Consider the following 15803-nt stretch of genomic DNA (forward strand, 5'->3'; position numbering starts at 1 on the left):
AATCTCTAAAAAATGGGTTAGAAAGGTTTTACCAATAGAGAACATGATATTTACAAAGCTTTAAATGACATTCATACATTCACTTATTCATTCAACTATTCATTCAACAAATGAGTATTGACCATCAACTTTTGACCCTGTTAGGTTTTTAGAAGAGACTCACACTTTGACCAGTGAAGTGGCTTAGAATAGCGGAGCCATGTATTGACCAGCAAATAGTACCCTAGGGAAAGTCACACTGTATAGCAAAAGCTTACTAACTGTGAAGTAGCTAAAGGTCCCCTGCCAAGGGCCCACCTTGGTCCCACTTCGTTCTTGGAAATCAACAATTCTTTTGTGACTATGGTCCCTACTCCATTAGTATAGATGTCACCTCCAATCCAGCCAGAAAAGGATTGAGTTAAACCATTTTTTTGTGTGTGATTCTTACAGTAGATTCAACTTCAGTAAAAATTCTTATGATGTATGGAAAATGGCATGGCTTCTTCTGTGTTCAAAACAGGATGTAACTGTATGAATCATTTACTACAGGAATAATTTTCAAACTTAGCATAAAATCCTTTCTCCAAATGAAACATTATTCATGAAGCCCAGATTCCAGACTTGGTTCAACACTTCCAACCCCTAAAATTCTACACCCCATGGAAGTCAGACTCTCCTCACGGATTTATACAAACTCCTGTGGTGACATTTTCATGGATTCCTCTACCTCAGTGCCCCTTTCCAAGAGAACTGCTTCTAAATACATTGTCAAACATCTCTCAGCCATCTTAGCAATTTAAATTATAAGGAAAATTCATCAATAAGCTCTACTTACTGTATGGGAGAGAGCCAGATGACGGTCTTACATCAGAGAAACACCATAATTTCCAATGGAAGAGTAGGCATCGCCATTTGGTCACTCCACCACAAGGAAGATTTATTGACCCTCCTTCACTCAATCTCAGCTTCTCTTCTGCCTCTCTCTCTCCTTCCTTATCTTCTCATCCACTCTTACCAGATTTCCTTATAGCCCCAAAGTATTTTGTTCTTTATTTTATAGAACAATTAAGCATACCCCTTCTCTTACTGCTGAATGTGCCTAAACAAATTTACTAAAATGTTCTTTTAATTACTAATTTGATTCTAATTAAAAGTAGCTGTGATTAAAAATAGCAATTTGCCCCTGTCTCCTATCGTGTACGAAAGCTCAGTGTATAAGCAGAAAAATAAAGGAGTTATTCTAGTTGAACTGGGAGTGAGCCCTGAGAACTCCACCTTCTCATCTCCAACCTCTCCCCACCCAGTGTCAAAATGATTTTCACAGAACTTCTGGGAACACGTATTTGAAAATAACTTCCTAAGAGGCTATTCCATCAGGAATAAACAAACAAAAAATAATCAAAAGTTAGAAAAGAGAGTACCAAATTAAAGATGCCTTTTTCTATGCATTATATTAAATGTTTATAAATTCTAATTACATATATTTCAAGTTGAGCATATTGTATTTTTTTAATGATTCCTAGGAATCCATTCTCAGTACCACAAGGTATTTCTATTTTTTGTTTGTTTGTTTGCTTATTCATTGACTCGGGCACTTATTTTTCTTTGTAAAGTGAACTTGGACGTTTAAACCATTTTATGATATTCATCTCTACCTCTACTAAACAGTAAAAAACTAATATTTGTTGAATGCTTGTAATGTGCTAACCATATTATCTCCATTTTAGCAAGGAAAAAAAAAGTTATTGTACTAATTTATTTTCCTATCAACAGCGTAATAGTTCTAGTTGCTTCACATTATTTTCAACTCTTGGTATATGTATTTTTTTCTTTATCCTAAAAGATAGCTGAGCTGCCTAGATTTACAGTGATATTCTCCCAGCATTTTGAACATACTATCATATTCTGGCTTCTTTTAATGCTGCCAGTTTAATTGTTGTCCTTTTGTAAACACTGCATTTTTCGTCTGGCCACCTTTCAGATCTTCTGTCTCTATTTTATATTCTGCTGTTTCACTTCTACTTGAATTCGTAGGTGTGGTTTTTCTGCCTCCAATGTTTCCTAAATCAGAGGATTCATGTCTTTCATTGACTCTGTGAAATTCTCAGATGTTATCTTTTGAGCAGCCACTTTCGTTTTCTATATTCAGCTAAGGAACCCCTATCGACTAAACGTTGAATTTCTCAGTCTATCTGACCGATGTCTTAGGTTTTCAGCATCTTTATCTTTGAATTTCTCCTTCTGTGTAATATCTTCAATATATAATACCAGTTAATCTTCTTCTTCTAAAATTACTATGTGTAATTTTAAAGAAAATATGTTTATTAATTGCTCAAGATCTGTTCTTTTTTAAGACTATCTTTTAGTCATAATATCCTGCTCACTTCCTATTTTTTATAAATTATTTTCTTATGATTTTTTTAATCTTAAAAATATTTATTTAATAGCTTTTCTCCAACATTTCTATTATGCAACAAGTTCAGGAGACTTGTACTACTCTTTTGGTATCCACTGATTCTTGCTCATATTGGATTGTTTCTTTATGTTGTTTCTTGTAATTTTGGACTGAAGTAATGTTCAGTGGGGCTTTATCTTCCGGACTTAGCAACAGCTTGGGTTGGAAACAAATCTTCAGTAACGTTTTGTTTATTTTAAAAGCCTCCCCAGGAGTATTATGGGACTTGGAATACTTTTATGTTAATTCCTTGTATATGAACGCTCTCAGATTATGTAAGTAGAGTAAATTCAGATCCCAAACATATGTTTGTGAATTATCACTGGAAAAAATCCTACCTATAGAACAAGTCAAAAAGTCAATCTTTCAAGTCTCTTTCGAAGGGATGGATTTTATTCTAGTCCACCACTTCACTACAGGTGGCTAGTTGAGAGTTCTTGGATTATTAGGTAAACTAAACTGGGTCTCAGTTACAACTCTCTTTTCTGTTCCTTTATGGGCATTAATACTCAATCTCCTAGTTACCCAGACTAGCAAGCACTCTCAGAATGGCAAGTACTGACAAGCCTCAGCATTAGCTCGCATATTTTCTTCTCAAGGTTCGTTTTTTGTTTTTGTTTTTTTTTTTTTTTTGATCCTTAGAGCTGTCCTTTCCATCCTAGTAAACTCAGCCATGTGTTTTATTTAAATATTTGTGTTTTGTGCTTTATTTTATTTTATATGTATTACTTATTGTATTTTATCTGTCATCTTTTTTTCCCATTAAAATTTTCAGGAAATCTAATTTGCCATATTGCTGGAAATAGAAATCTCTTCTATATCCCAACTTTACATATTATCAATATTAATATTGCATATTTACTTTTTTATATTAAAAAATTTTGTCATTTTAAACAAAACTAGGACACTGGAGCTAACATTTATGGCTTATTGTTTGTTATAAACTTTAAAGAGTAACTCTCATGCTAACGTTCAGAAAAAAATTTTAAACTTCTATTTTTACAATATATTTACAACTCTATCTGTATCTGTATAGGTATTCTAAAGTGAGCAGGTAGGCAGAAAACTGCCTAGCTCACGTCACTATCCCACCAAGAAAATATCAACCAAAAGAAGGTAGTCTAGGTATGAGCTCTATTTTACCGACCATCAAGGTACTGCATTGTGCTTTCAAACAGGTTTATGCAGCCAAGTGAAAAATATGTGTGAAATAACAAATGCAGCTGAGTAGGTATAAATGTGAGTAAGCGAAAGAAATAAGCTGTATACGTGAGGAAACAGAATCTCCTATAGATTTTCATTCTGAAGATTTCCTTTGACTACTTACTCTAACCAAATCCCACCTTCTAAAAATAGCTTCATATGAATCCCAATGATTTATTCAGTATTTACTGAATATATATTTTTTTCTGGTCACTGACAATACAAAGATGAATAAGGCCACATTGCCTGGCCTTGGTGTTCATATTCTCGGAAGAAGAACAGACATGGAGCCAGAAAAATATATTACACTATGAAACATACAATATTGGGGGCATTAATCAAAGTGCGGTATGGAAGATGGGTTGATTGTTGGGAGGGAGGTGAGCAAGAGAAAGTTTTGTGAAGGAGACGGCACTGTGCTCAGTCTTCAAGGACAATTATACATTTGAGTGGTTGGGAAGGGCACTTCGGATAGAAGCAACAGCACGTGAAGAACTCTTCAAAACTAGGGACTATGCCTCTAGAATGTTCTTCGTACTTTGTTCTTGATGATACTGAATGAATTTAAACTTTCCAGAATGCATACTTAGTTGACAGTAATTAATGTTCCTAGGCATTCTGGGAAGAGATTAGAGAATTTCTGTTAATTTTTGTGAATGTGTAAAATAAATAGATGATATTCATGCCTTCACGATGTGTCTATTCAAATCAGAGATAAAAACATATACCATAAGTATGAAGAATCACAAATTATTTATCAACAACCTCAATGTCAAATAGAATCCCATCCCATTATGATAAAAGTGTAGGGATATTAGAGATGAATGTGGATGAGACATAATAGGCTAAATACTTACTAAAGTACAAAAACCTTAGCAAGGTTTATGAACACGAGATGAGTAAGGGACCAAACAACGCAAAAAAAGAAGAAAATGAGAAGCTGAATAAAGACAATAGAAACAACAGAAAGAGCATTGCACAGCACAATCATAAAAGAGATATTCAAACAGGAAACGCATTCATTTGTTTTGTTATAAATTACTTTTATGATCACAAAAAGAAGTTCTTAAAACAGAGTTGCTGAGAACAAATGAGATGGAACAAATGGTGATGAGTACAGAAGGAAGGTAAAGGAAATTGTACAAAGGTCAAACCAGAGCAAGTGGCAAGATGGACATTTTTTAATGGGAACTGTATTTAGTAGGAATGCAACCACTATGCAAATAATATCTCTCTGTGTAAACTGTGAAAATCAGTCTTAATGTGACTGATTAAAAAATATTTCATCAAAATTATTAAAATTGAATCTTACCTTCCATAATAAATAATGATTCAAATAGGTGATACAGACCAATAGTGTAAAAGTAAGATCACAATCTGGTGATCTAGTGGTTACGATCCCATGCTCTCACTGCCACAGCCCGGGTTCGTTTCCCAGTCAGGGAACCACACCACGCGTCTCTCAGTTGTCATACTGTGGCAGCTGCCTGTTACTGTGATGCTGAAAGCTGTGCCATCAGGATTTCAAATACCAACAGTGTCAACCATGGTGGACGGGTTTCAGCGGAGCTTTTTGACTAAGACAGATTGGAAAGAAGGACCTGGCCACCCACTTCTGAAAAAATTGGCCATGAAATCTCTGTGAATAGCGGTAGAGCAGTGTCTCATATAGCACCAGAAGGTGAGAGGATAGCGCAAAAAGACCGGGCAGGGTCCACTCTGCTGTATACAGGGTCGCTCAGAGTCAGAATGGACTCCACAGCACTAACAACAACAAAACATCACAAAGGACTAGTATTAATCAGTGAATTCTTCCTGGAGAAAGTGAGATTAAAAATAGATTTTGTAGAGTTACATAACATGGATTGATGACTAGAAGCAGGGAGAACTTTGCAAGTATGTGAAAAACAAAATCCCGAACCAGAGCATGGTACAGAGAGCAGGACACTGTAAGTAATAAATGTCAACACATTCACTTGAATAAATTAAAAATAGAATGCCAGAAAGGAGGGTGAGTAAAGGGGGAGGAAATTTCACTGGGTTCTTTAATGCTAACCTAGGTGAGAGAGAGTATGAAAAGCAGAGAAACTAACGTAGACTTCAAAACTTCAAGCAAAAGGGGAAAACTAAAAGGGGAAAATTAGGAGAGGAAGAGGTGCCCCCAAAGAAGATAGAACAACTAATTTGAATTACATAATAAAGAATATCGTCTTCAGAGACATGAGTTGCACAGGAAAATGAGTCCATACACATTTACCATTATAGCTTGAGTCAATTATGCATTTTATCACATTTTCAAAATAGAATACCTCACAACTCAACCGCGTTCAAAAAAAACCTCAAAGATTGTATGATATCAAGAGTTAATGAGAAAAACATTAATGTGCTTTCTCTTTTACTTCTCTGTGTACTTGACTTTCACTTTGTTAGCATGAGGCATCTTCTGTCCAGAAGGAGAACAGAATTTCTTACAGGAGGAATGAAAAGAGAAAAAATATATTAATATTCATTTCTGGGAGGCAGATGGAATTACTCTGAAACTATAATAGCTGTACAATGAGCCTACTGTATTAAGGTTTTTTTCCTCGAGTGTCCTGGTGGCCACCTTGCCTTCTGTCACGTAGGGAAGCCCAAGACTGGTGTTTCCAGCTCTTAGTGTTGAGAGATCTCCTTTAGAAGGGCTGTTAGCTCTTCCACCTAGGACCTAGAAGGCAGAGGCCTTGCTGCTTGATAGTAGAAGGCGGAGAATGTAAAGAAAGTAAAAGGAGAGACTGTGCTGTCTCTACCCTGCGGGTTGGTAAGAAGAATGGAGGAAAGCAAGAAAGTGATATGTGTGTCCCTAACTTCTGCTCCCCAGACTTTGGCCCCAACAGGTCCCTAGCAGCCAGCAGACAAGGGAGATGACCACTTACCAAAGGACACCACAAGGACACCACATGGCTCCTGGATTGGCAGTTCCCTCTGATGTCACAATCATACAAGCCGCTTCTATTGGTTCATGTACCTGTGTGCTATTGGAGGAAGAGAGGAGGAGGCAAGCGGATGGCTTGTTCACTGCATGACGAGGCTGATTATCGTATTGCATTGGAAAAGGTTAAAACTGGTTGGGCGTTTATTTATCCTTCCTCCCATGAAGAAATCCAAATTAGCTTAAAAACAAAATAAATAAATTAAATTTTTCTCAGCACATTTGAGTACAGTGTGAGCTAAATTTTATGACCCAGCTTCAATTGTATTGAAAACTACAAGAGAAGATCGCCATGTCTAAGATGTTTGATTTAAAAAAATTACCAGCGAGTATCATTAGTCAAGTCAATAACTAAGGATCAGTTTACAGCAAGACACTTAGTGATATTAAAATATTAATGATTATTCTTATCATGATTATATTGACATTGCACTTCTGAGAACTCCGAGAAGTTTGCACACTTTAACTCACTATTGCCTTGATGTTAAATGGAAAAAAATTGAAGCCCATTTAGTCAGAAACATAATTTAGTTGTACTGCCAATTAGTAGTTTAATTATATGAAGAAATACTTCAGATCTGCTAGGCAGTGTTTGATACTTTTATCAGTTCCTGTTTTTCTTTGTATTCTTGAACATAATTCTTTGTAAAAAATTTGCAAATGGGAGGGTTCATTTAAATAAAATATAAAATATTTAGTTTGAGTTTTGCTGCACATTAATGGAAACTCACAACTGATTTTTTTTTAATTTTCATATTGATGGGACCTACTTTATTCTTTCTAAGTCTTATAAGAATGTCAAATTGAAAGTAGGTGCTAAATTTATTCATACACCTGAGTGTACATAGGAGTCTTTGTCATGTGTGGTCCAGTGCTCATTTCATCTGCAAGATCCTCCTGGCCATTCTAAAATTGATACTTTATTATAGATACTGTTTGTATAAATGGTAATGACTCTACTTCAGTTTTACCTTAATTTACATTTAACGGTAAAGAAAAATAAAACATCACCTATTCAGTTTCTCAACTAATGGGCCCACTTTTTCCACTCATTGCTTTGAAAGGTCTCTGTGTTCACACAGTGTGATGAAGGGGCACGAGTGGGAGGGTGTTCACTGGAGAGCCTTCTGTCCTCCAGATGTGGCTTATGGACTGCCATAAAGAAGGACAGTTATCCACGCCAGTTCTTAATTTCTTTGTTATTTCGACATTCGATTTGAGTGGTGGGAGAAGCTATTAACTGTATTTTACCCAATCTTTTCTCTTATATAGTTCTTTTGAAGGTAATTACTGAAAGAGCTAATATATACATCTGTACAGGGGAAATTTTCTAATTGCATTCATGGGCTTCTTTAGAATTTTTTGTACATATATTTGAACTTTTTCATGACTTTTAGTACACACACCAATTTAAAACACACACACACACACAAATCTGTTCTAGTCCCAGCCATGCCGTGAGGAAAAGTCCAGTCAGCGCCAGCCAACTCAGGCACGTGGGTCATTGCGAGCCTTGCCGGAACTTGAGCAGCTGGCCCGTGCTCTGAGGCGCATGCGACTTTCCTAGTGCTCAATCAACAAAATCTTGTTTTACTTTTTCCCTGAATTTCTGGCTACCCGGCATCAGCAGGGCTTTTAGTCCTTTCCCGGCATGAAGGATAGTTTAGGAAAGAGAGATGTCCTCCTAAAACAATTTAAGCCAAGAGTGAAATGGAGTTGGGCGCAGGCATTCAGAATAGTTTCGTCCTTCAGAAAGGGCAGAGGGCTTCACCATTTGTGAGCTAATAGAAAGAAAACGTCACACATGCAGCTGTACCACGTGCTGCCCAGCCTGAGAGATGGGGCAGGATTTCCGGTCTCTGCTTTTCCCCTAATTCACTTTTGACCGTCCACTTGAAGTCCTACAAACTCTCCACCACACTGTAAGCTATAGAAGGGCAAAGACTTCCTCATTCGTCTTTAAATCCTCGGCTCCAGGCTTAAGGCTGGCACCTGTCACTCAGTGAATATTTTATGAATTGATTATTCCATATGTTTTATAATCACCTCTTCATTTTTGGGAGCCCACAGTAAAGCGAAGAACTGTCCCACCAGGGAGCACTCCTAAGCACTTCTGGTTTGACACTACCTGATTTGAATCGATTTTTACTCAAGTGAACTCTTAATGTTTTAATATGCCTCAGATTATCTTTGAACAGTTTTGGTGTCAGAAGAGGAAAGCAAAGGAGACTCCCGGTGGCCCCTAGGCACGCTGAGCAACAAGGTGTGGGACCCTGTTAAGCCCCTTGAGGTCACTGCTTTCTTGCTGCCCCTGGAGGGCACGGGCAAGTCCCGCTCGGATCCTGGATCCTACCTCCACTGCTTTTTTGTTATAAGCTTTCAGACTTCATTTGAGCTTTTTTTTTTTTCCTGGACTGGGTCTAGAAACTGGCTGGAGTCAGAGTGGATCCGAGTTAAAAACTGGACTGGGTCCGGAGTCAGACTGGGTCCTATTTAGAAACCAGACTGGATTTGGGGTGGGACTGGGTCCAACTTGAACTAGACTGGGGCCAGTGTGAGGCCTCAGGTGAATAAAATTTTGTTTTAATACTGAATGAGTAAGTTATCCTCACCAAAGATCTTCTTGAATTACAGTGGCCACAGTGGAGAACTTTTAACCATCTTAGGTAAGCTTATCCATTTACAAGTGCCCTGGAGGGGGTACAGGGAAAATTATTTTCCCTCTTCTACAGTTTCTGGTGACCTGGATGAGACCCACTGGGACACCCTACTCGCTCCTAAGCCTGCAGGTGGCATCCTGGGAAAACTGGCAGAAACTGGCAAAGGGTAAGAATTCATACCAGTCAGCTCTCCTGATCTTTGTCTGTGGTGACTGGTCGAGAGAGGAAGGTAAAATTTTATGCTGTCCCTTCCTTTCCAAATTCAGATTGGCAGGAAAAACATTGGTTATCAGTCCTTTCTTTCCCAGGGACAGCTATTTCCTTCTTGTTTGTCTCATTTTGTGTCCTGAGAACTTGGCTTGGCAACCATCAGGTTGGGGGCCCCCAAAATATGAACAGAGATGTAAGTGGCACCCCATTTGTGGCTAGATATGGCTGTAAATAAGTGTAAATTGCACTCCATTTGCTGCGATGGTCCTGCTGACTGTTGCCAGCTCTCAGGGGAATCATCTAAGTCTTTCTTTTGGTTGTCTTTGGGAGTGGCTCTGGGTCTTGGGAGGACAGTATCTTTTACACTCTCTTTAGAGATGCCTCTTGTCCCCATGGTATTGTTCAATACTGTCAAGAACATTTACTGTTTCTCCTGGCTGAAACTTGATAAGAATATTTAAAAGGATTTTTTTTTTAAGCAGCTCTATGGTCAGAAGTTGGCCATATTGGAAGCTGATATTCAGAACCTGATAGGCAGAATAAAAGTATTTAATGCTGTTAACTCTACAGACATGCCTGTTTTAATTAAACCAACAAACTTAAACTAGCTCTTATTTAGTGAAGATTATCCTAGATCACATGAACTTGAAAAACTTTTGGGTTAGTTTCTATATTTCTGAGACTATACTTGATTTATATACATGATTGTCTTTGAGCCAATTAAATAGAGCTCTTTACAAATTAATTTTGGCAATATATCATCCAGAGATAGAAAAATATCACACATCTATAACTTACATATATAGACATACATAAACATATAGACAGGTGCAGAGATCTTCTAGCTTTTGTTTTTAAAATTTTAGCCATGATACAGGTATGATAATGCAAAACTCACTAGTTTATCAAAGAATAGTTGGATCCAAATTGTATTTCCAGCTGTTATAATAAGTTAAGGTTACCTGCTCAGATGGCTAAAGCTTTTACTAATATTTTTAGAAAAGGCTCCTGTAAGTCACCAAAGACAGAAAATCCTTGATTTGTCAACATTGCCAAGATCATCATGATATCTATTTAAATTTTAAAAATAAATAGCTGCCCACAATGACAAAGACCTACAGTAACAATTGTACTTATAAAGATAAAAGTTAATGTAGAGAAAGATGTTAATTAGGCTCATAACATTCTAATAATCATAATGCAAGTTGAAAATAAATATGATATGAGAGTATTTTTATGTTTTTCTTTCAGGCATATAATTTTTTAATTATGTGACACTTTCTTTCAAAACAGAAAATCTGGTGGTTTTCTTAAAATTAGGGTGAAGGTAGGGAGAAATTACTTAATGGGAAGTAAAAGAAAGAGTCACATTATAAGTAGGTTACATTCATAACATAATAAATGTACCACAGGTCAGACTTTTAAATAATTGCCTGCCTTATTACTCTAGAAATGCTGCCGCATAAACTGGGCTAAAGAAATTGAGCAATTTTGTCACAGAAATTTGAAAATGATAGCACAGAGATTTTCAGTCCTACTGATGATTTGCCTGTCTATATAACTTTACTACATATGGGGGAGGAAATAAACCATTATTCCTATTATTCTGTTTAATAATTTACTGGTAAATATCCAGTAGTTTCATTTAAACACATGATTTAAAATTATACATATCTTCAAAATTATGCCATGTATTTAGGTTTTTTGAACACATACAGCAATATTTATAAGGAAATTATGGGTAAGATTAGAACGTAAATAATAGAAATAAAGTGACTCACTTTTACCAAATAACTAAAATTTATCATATTTTATAAATATTTTGCTTTATTTATTTTATGGCACATGCAGAAAATACATAATAGAACATGTAATAAGAAAATGTTGAAGAAATAAACCAAAAATGGGTTGGATTGGTTATGATATTTAGAAAAATGTAGTGAATCTCCCTTTTAGTTGTGAATGTTGATTTTGGTATGAATTTGATGGTATTGAAATTTTTCCACCCAATGCTTCTGCATTGATTATAACTAATATTTATATGTTATCAATCATGTTGCAATGATTGAAATTTATTTAATTTTGTATATTTCAATACTTCAAGTGATTGAATTTTTATGTTTTCAATCATAATGCCATGTTCCTACTAGCATATTAATCACTTGAGGACAGAGGCATCGTGTATCTTGTTTAGTGCTTTCTTCCCAACTCTTAGAGCAGGACCTGTGTATAGTAGAAGCTCAATAAATATTTGTTGAACGAAAGACTATTTGAGACCTTTATCTCTTGTGGAAAGATCTGTGAAATGATTCCTTTTCTGGAGACATCAATGCCAATAGAGTTAAGACCAAATGTTAGATCATTTGATCATTAGAGTCATTTGACCTAATAGATTTTTAAACCAAGACCAAATGAGATTTCTGAAATTAGAGTGTTAACAATATCAACATTGTCATCATCATCATGAACAATTACTATGAGAAGCATTTATAGAGTTTAATATACATTCCACTCATTTTGTTAGCCATTTGCAAAGACCATCGCATTCTAGCCTTGCAAAAAAATATTATATTTATTTTATATAAGGGAAAATTGTAACTCTGACCTTACCCAAAGTCACTTGGTAGGCAAAGATAAAAGGAAGCAATCACATCCAGGTCTGTTTCCATCTAAAGTTTTGCTCTTTCTTTTCTAGCATACTCTTCCAATTTTGATATATTTGTCATCAACAACATTTACCTTATTGCCGTACATATATTGATGGATGATTATGCAACCTAACATTGCTGAAGAGCTTTATTTTAACTTTATTTTTTTAATTTCAATGTAAAATTTTTCAAACATAGAAAAAATATAACAAAGTCAACATTAAGCTTCAACACCAATCAACATTTTTTATAACGGTTTCGTTTATTCTCCCGTTTTTCTTTTATATTTGTCTGTTGGTATGTTTTAAAACAAATCCCAGACATTATGTCATTTCCTCTCTAAATGTTTCAGATAACATCTAAAAATGTTAAAGTTCTTGACAACTCCAATTGACTTTGCTTTGTGGATCGTAATATTATTTTATTATTTTTTATTGAGATACAATTGACATATAACATTATATTAGTTTCAAGTGTACAACATAATGATTAGATATTTGTATGTATTGCGAAATGAGCACCACAGTAACTCTAGTTAACGCTCATTAGGACACACAGTTACAAAATTTTTTCTTCTTCTGTTGAGGACTTTTAAGATCTACTCTCTTAGCAGCTTTTAAATATACAATACAATATTATTAACTATAGTCACCATGCTGTACATTACACCCCAGGACTTATTTATTTTATATATAGCTGGAAGTTTGTACCTTTTGACTCCCTTCACCCATTTCACCCACCCCCACCCCCCAAATTGATTATTATTATTATTCAGTGACAAAGGTCCAAACATTAATTTCTTTTCACTTACTTTTCTCACATAAGAAACTATCATGATTCTCTTATTTTATTTATATTTGTTCTTAATCACATTCGTGTTGGGAATGTGGGGGACCAGAATTTGCCACCCCAAAGTGTGTCTCTTTGGCTTGATTATTTTTAAGAACAAAAGACTCGGAAAGAAATTTGACCTTCCCCCTAACTGCTAAAAGAATTTAAGATGGAATGTCTGTTCTGGGAAGGAACTAATACCATAAGGAACTATAGTATAGTATGAACTAGGTGTGATGGACAGGGAGGAACCTAGCAAGGTGCGTTGAATCAAAGTCCTCTCCATGTTCCGTTGTCTCTGCAAGGTATGGCAAACATTTGTTTACCAAACTTTTGCTTTTTCACCTCATATGGATTGCCTTCCTCCCCTTTGATGTCCCAAACCACTACCCCCAAGATCCTCCATTGTCTTTAACTAAAGATGGTATTTAAGGTGGTGGCTTCAGCCATTTTGGTGAGTTACTCAGTTTTCCTGGGTTTCTCCCATGTATACATGTTACTAAACTTTGTTTGATTTTCCACTGTTATTCTGTCTTTTGTCGATTTAATTCTTTAACTCTTAGATCAGCCAGAAGAAGTTAGAGGGTAGAGGACTAGTTCTTCCTTCTCTACAGGATAATTATTAAAATATTTAAATTATCGGAATTTACTGATATGTTATTAATAGCGGATAAATCATCTAAAATTAGAGAGAAAAATACAAGTATCAAAAGTCAATACAGAGCCAGCCCTGATAGCCTAGTGGTTAAAGTTCTGTGCTCTCTGCCTCAACGGCCCAGATTCGTGTCCCAGCTGCAGAACCACACCACCCATCTGTCAGTTGCCATGGTGTGGGAGTGGCTCACACAGAAGAATGAAAAGAACCTACAAATAGAATATACAATTATGTACTAGGGCTTTCAGGAGTTAAAAAAAAAGGAAGACTGGCAACAGATGTTAGCTCAGGGCAAATCTTTCCCTGAAAAAAAAAAAAGTCAACACAAAAAACAGAGAAAGAATTGTAATAGTGCATGCGAGTTTTATTTTCATTTATTTTTCTCTGATGAACTTCATGCTAACAGAATAATTATAAATTATTCAGCTAAGTGGTCTTCCTGCACTAGAAATATGCATTTACAGAGAGAGGAACATAGAGGAAATCTCCCTTCCCATTTGCCATTCTCTCCTTCTTTGTCACTTCCCAGATTCTCTACTATGAAGAATTCATTCTATAACCCTAGTCCTTGTAATTCATTGCTTTGAAAGTTAAATAACACACAGAGGAACTCTATATTTTCAGAAAATGCAGGTCCTACATGGTCAGCAAAAATGCATAACATTTTGCAGAACCTGTGTCTTTAGCATTTTTTGTGATTACATGTCTGATGTATTCATTGAATATGCTTGTTATACATTAGGCTTTCTATCTTATCCCAAATCCTATTTACAGGAATAGATTTGTGGCATTTAAAGTAGAAACTAGAGGGGCCGGCCCAGTGGCGCAAGCAGTTAAGTGCGCGCGACCCACTTCGGTGGCCCGGGGTTTGCAGGTTTGGATCCTGGGCTCACACCAACGCACCACTTGTCAAGCCATGCTGTGCCGGCGTCCCATATAAAGTAGAGGACGATGGGCATGAATGTTAGCCCAGGGCCAATCTTCCTCAAGAAAAAAGGGGAGAATTGGCACCGGATGTTACCTCAGGGCTAGTCTTCCTCACAAAAAAAAAAAAGTAGAAACTAGAAATTTAGCCCAACATATTTTACCACGTTATTTACTCTGATACATTGTCATATCACATTAATCAAAATAAATATCCCAAGATAGATTCTGTTTAAGAAATTCATTTTGATTATTGGTACACATACACACATTCACGCACGCAAACACACACACACAGAGGGAAAGAGAGATTTCAAATGCTATGTCTATTTGAAATCATTTACATAAATAGTTAAAACTGCATACTCTTCTATTCTCATTTGCATGTATGCTTATATTTAACCAAATTTTAGAGCCATTTGGGATCATTTGAAACCATTAGCTCTGACCAGAATTAAGCAGAATAAGCAAAACTTAGGCAAAATTAAAATACATTCACTGACTTTTCCATCTTCTAAAATCAAGAAAATAAAGTTCTCCAAGCTTGGACACTTTATCCTTATCTTCTAATACTTTTGTGACTGCTTATTCTTCTAAGCTCAAGTCTGTGGTAACTTTACACTCATTTCTCTCTCGCATCCAGGTCATTTGAGGAGGGAATGTGAAGAAGGTGAAGGAAAGAATTTCATTTTCTTGAAGAACTGTGTTGGGTCGTCACTCTACATACGATGCCTCATTTCACCATTAGAAAGTCTGTCAACACTGAACTTGTTTTTGAAAGATACAATTAATGTTGCATTTGGACCAAGTAGTATATTGGGGAAGGAAAGAGACTACGAAGGAGACAAAGAGGGAATATGCCATCAAGAACTTGAAAGAATCTCTAACCTTTTCTGATATAATTTTGTCCTTATTCCCCTTGCCCATTTCTTTCATACTCTAATGAAATTACTCTCTGCCTTGAAACCTTCCCCCTTCCATTCCATTTTCCATGCATGTAATGAAGACACCTTTCAAATCTCTAGATCTATATCATTGCTTTCTTAAAAAAAGGTAACCATTCCTTTCCACCACATGGACAAGATAAAATGTGTTAACATGACCCTCCATTATATGTGGCACTTGTCAATCTGCCACTTTTTCTTCACTTATTCATTTACTCAATAAATAAATCTTTTAAACGTCTGCACTGAGAGAAAATTTAGCATGGTGATTTAGGACATAGGCTCGGGAAACAGACCACCTAAATTTTAAAGTTAATCAGACC

General features: G+C 36.1%; 1 pseudogene; it reads right to left on the reverse strand.

Annotated features, from left to right (window-relative positions):
- Positions 1-15803, reverse strand: part of LOC131403107 (uncharacterized) — an 89210-nt pseudogene that overhangs the window by 24642 nt on the left and 48765 nt on the right.

This window comes from Diceros bicornis, unplaced genomic scaffold (assembly GCF_020826845.1).
Source record: "Diceros bicornis minor isolate mBicDic1 unplaced genomic scaffold, mDicBic1.mat.cur scaffold_55_ctg1, whole genome shotgun sequence".
NCBI classification, from domain to species: Eukaryota; Metazoa; Chordata; class Mammalia; order Perissodactyla; family Rhinocerotidae; genus Diceros; species Diceros bicornis.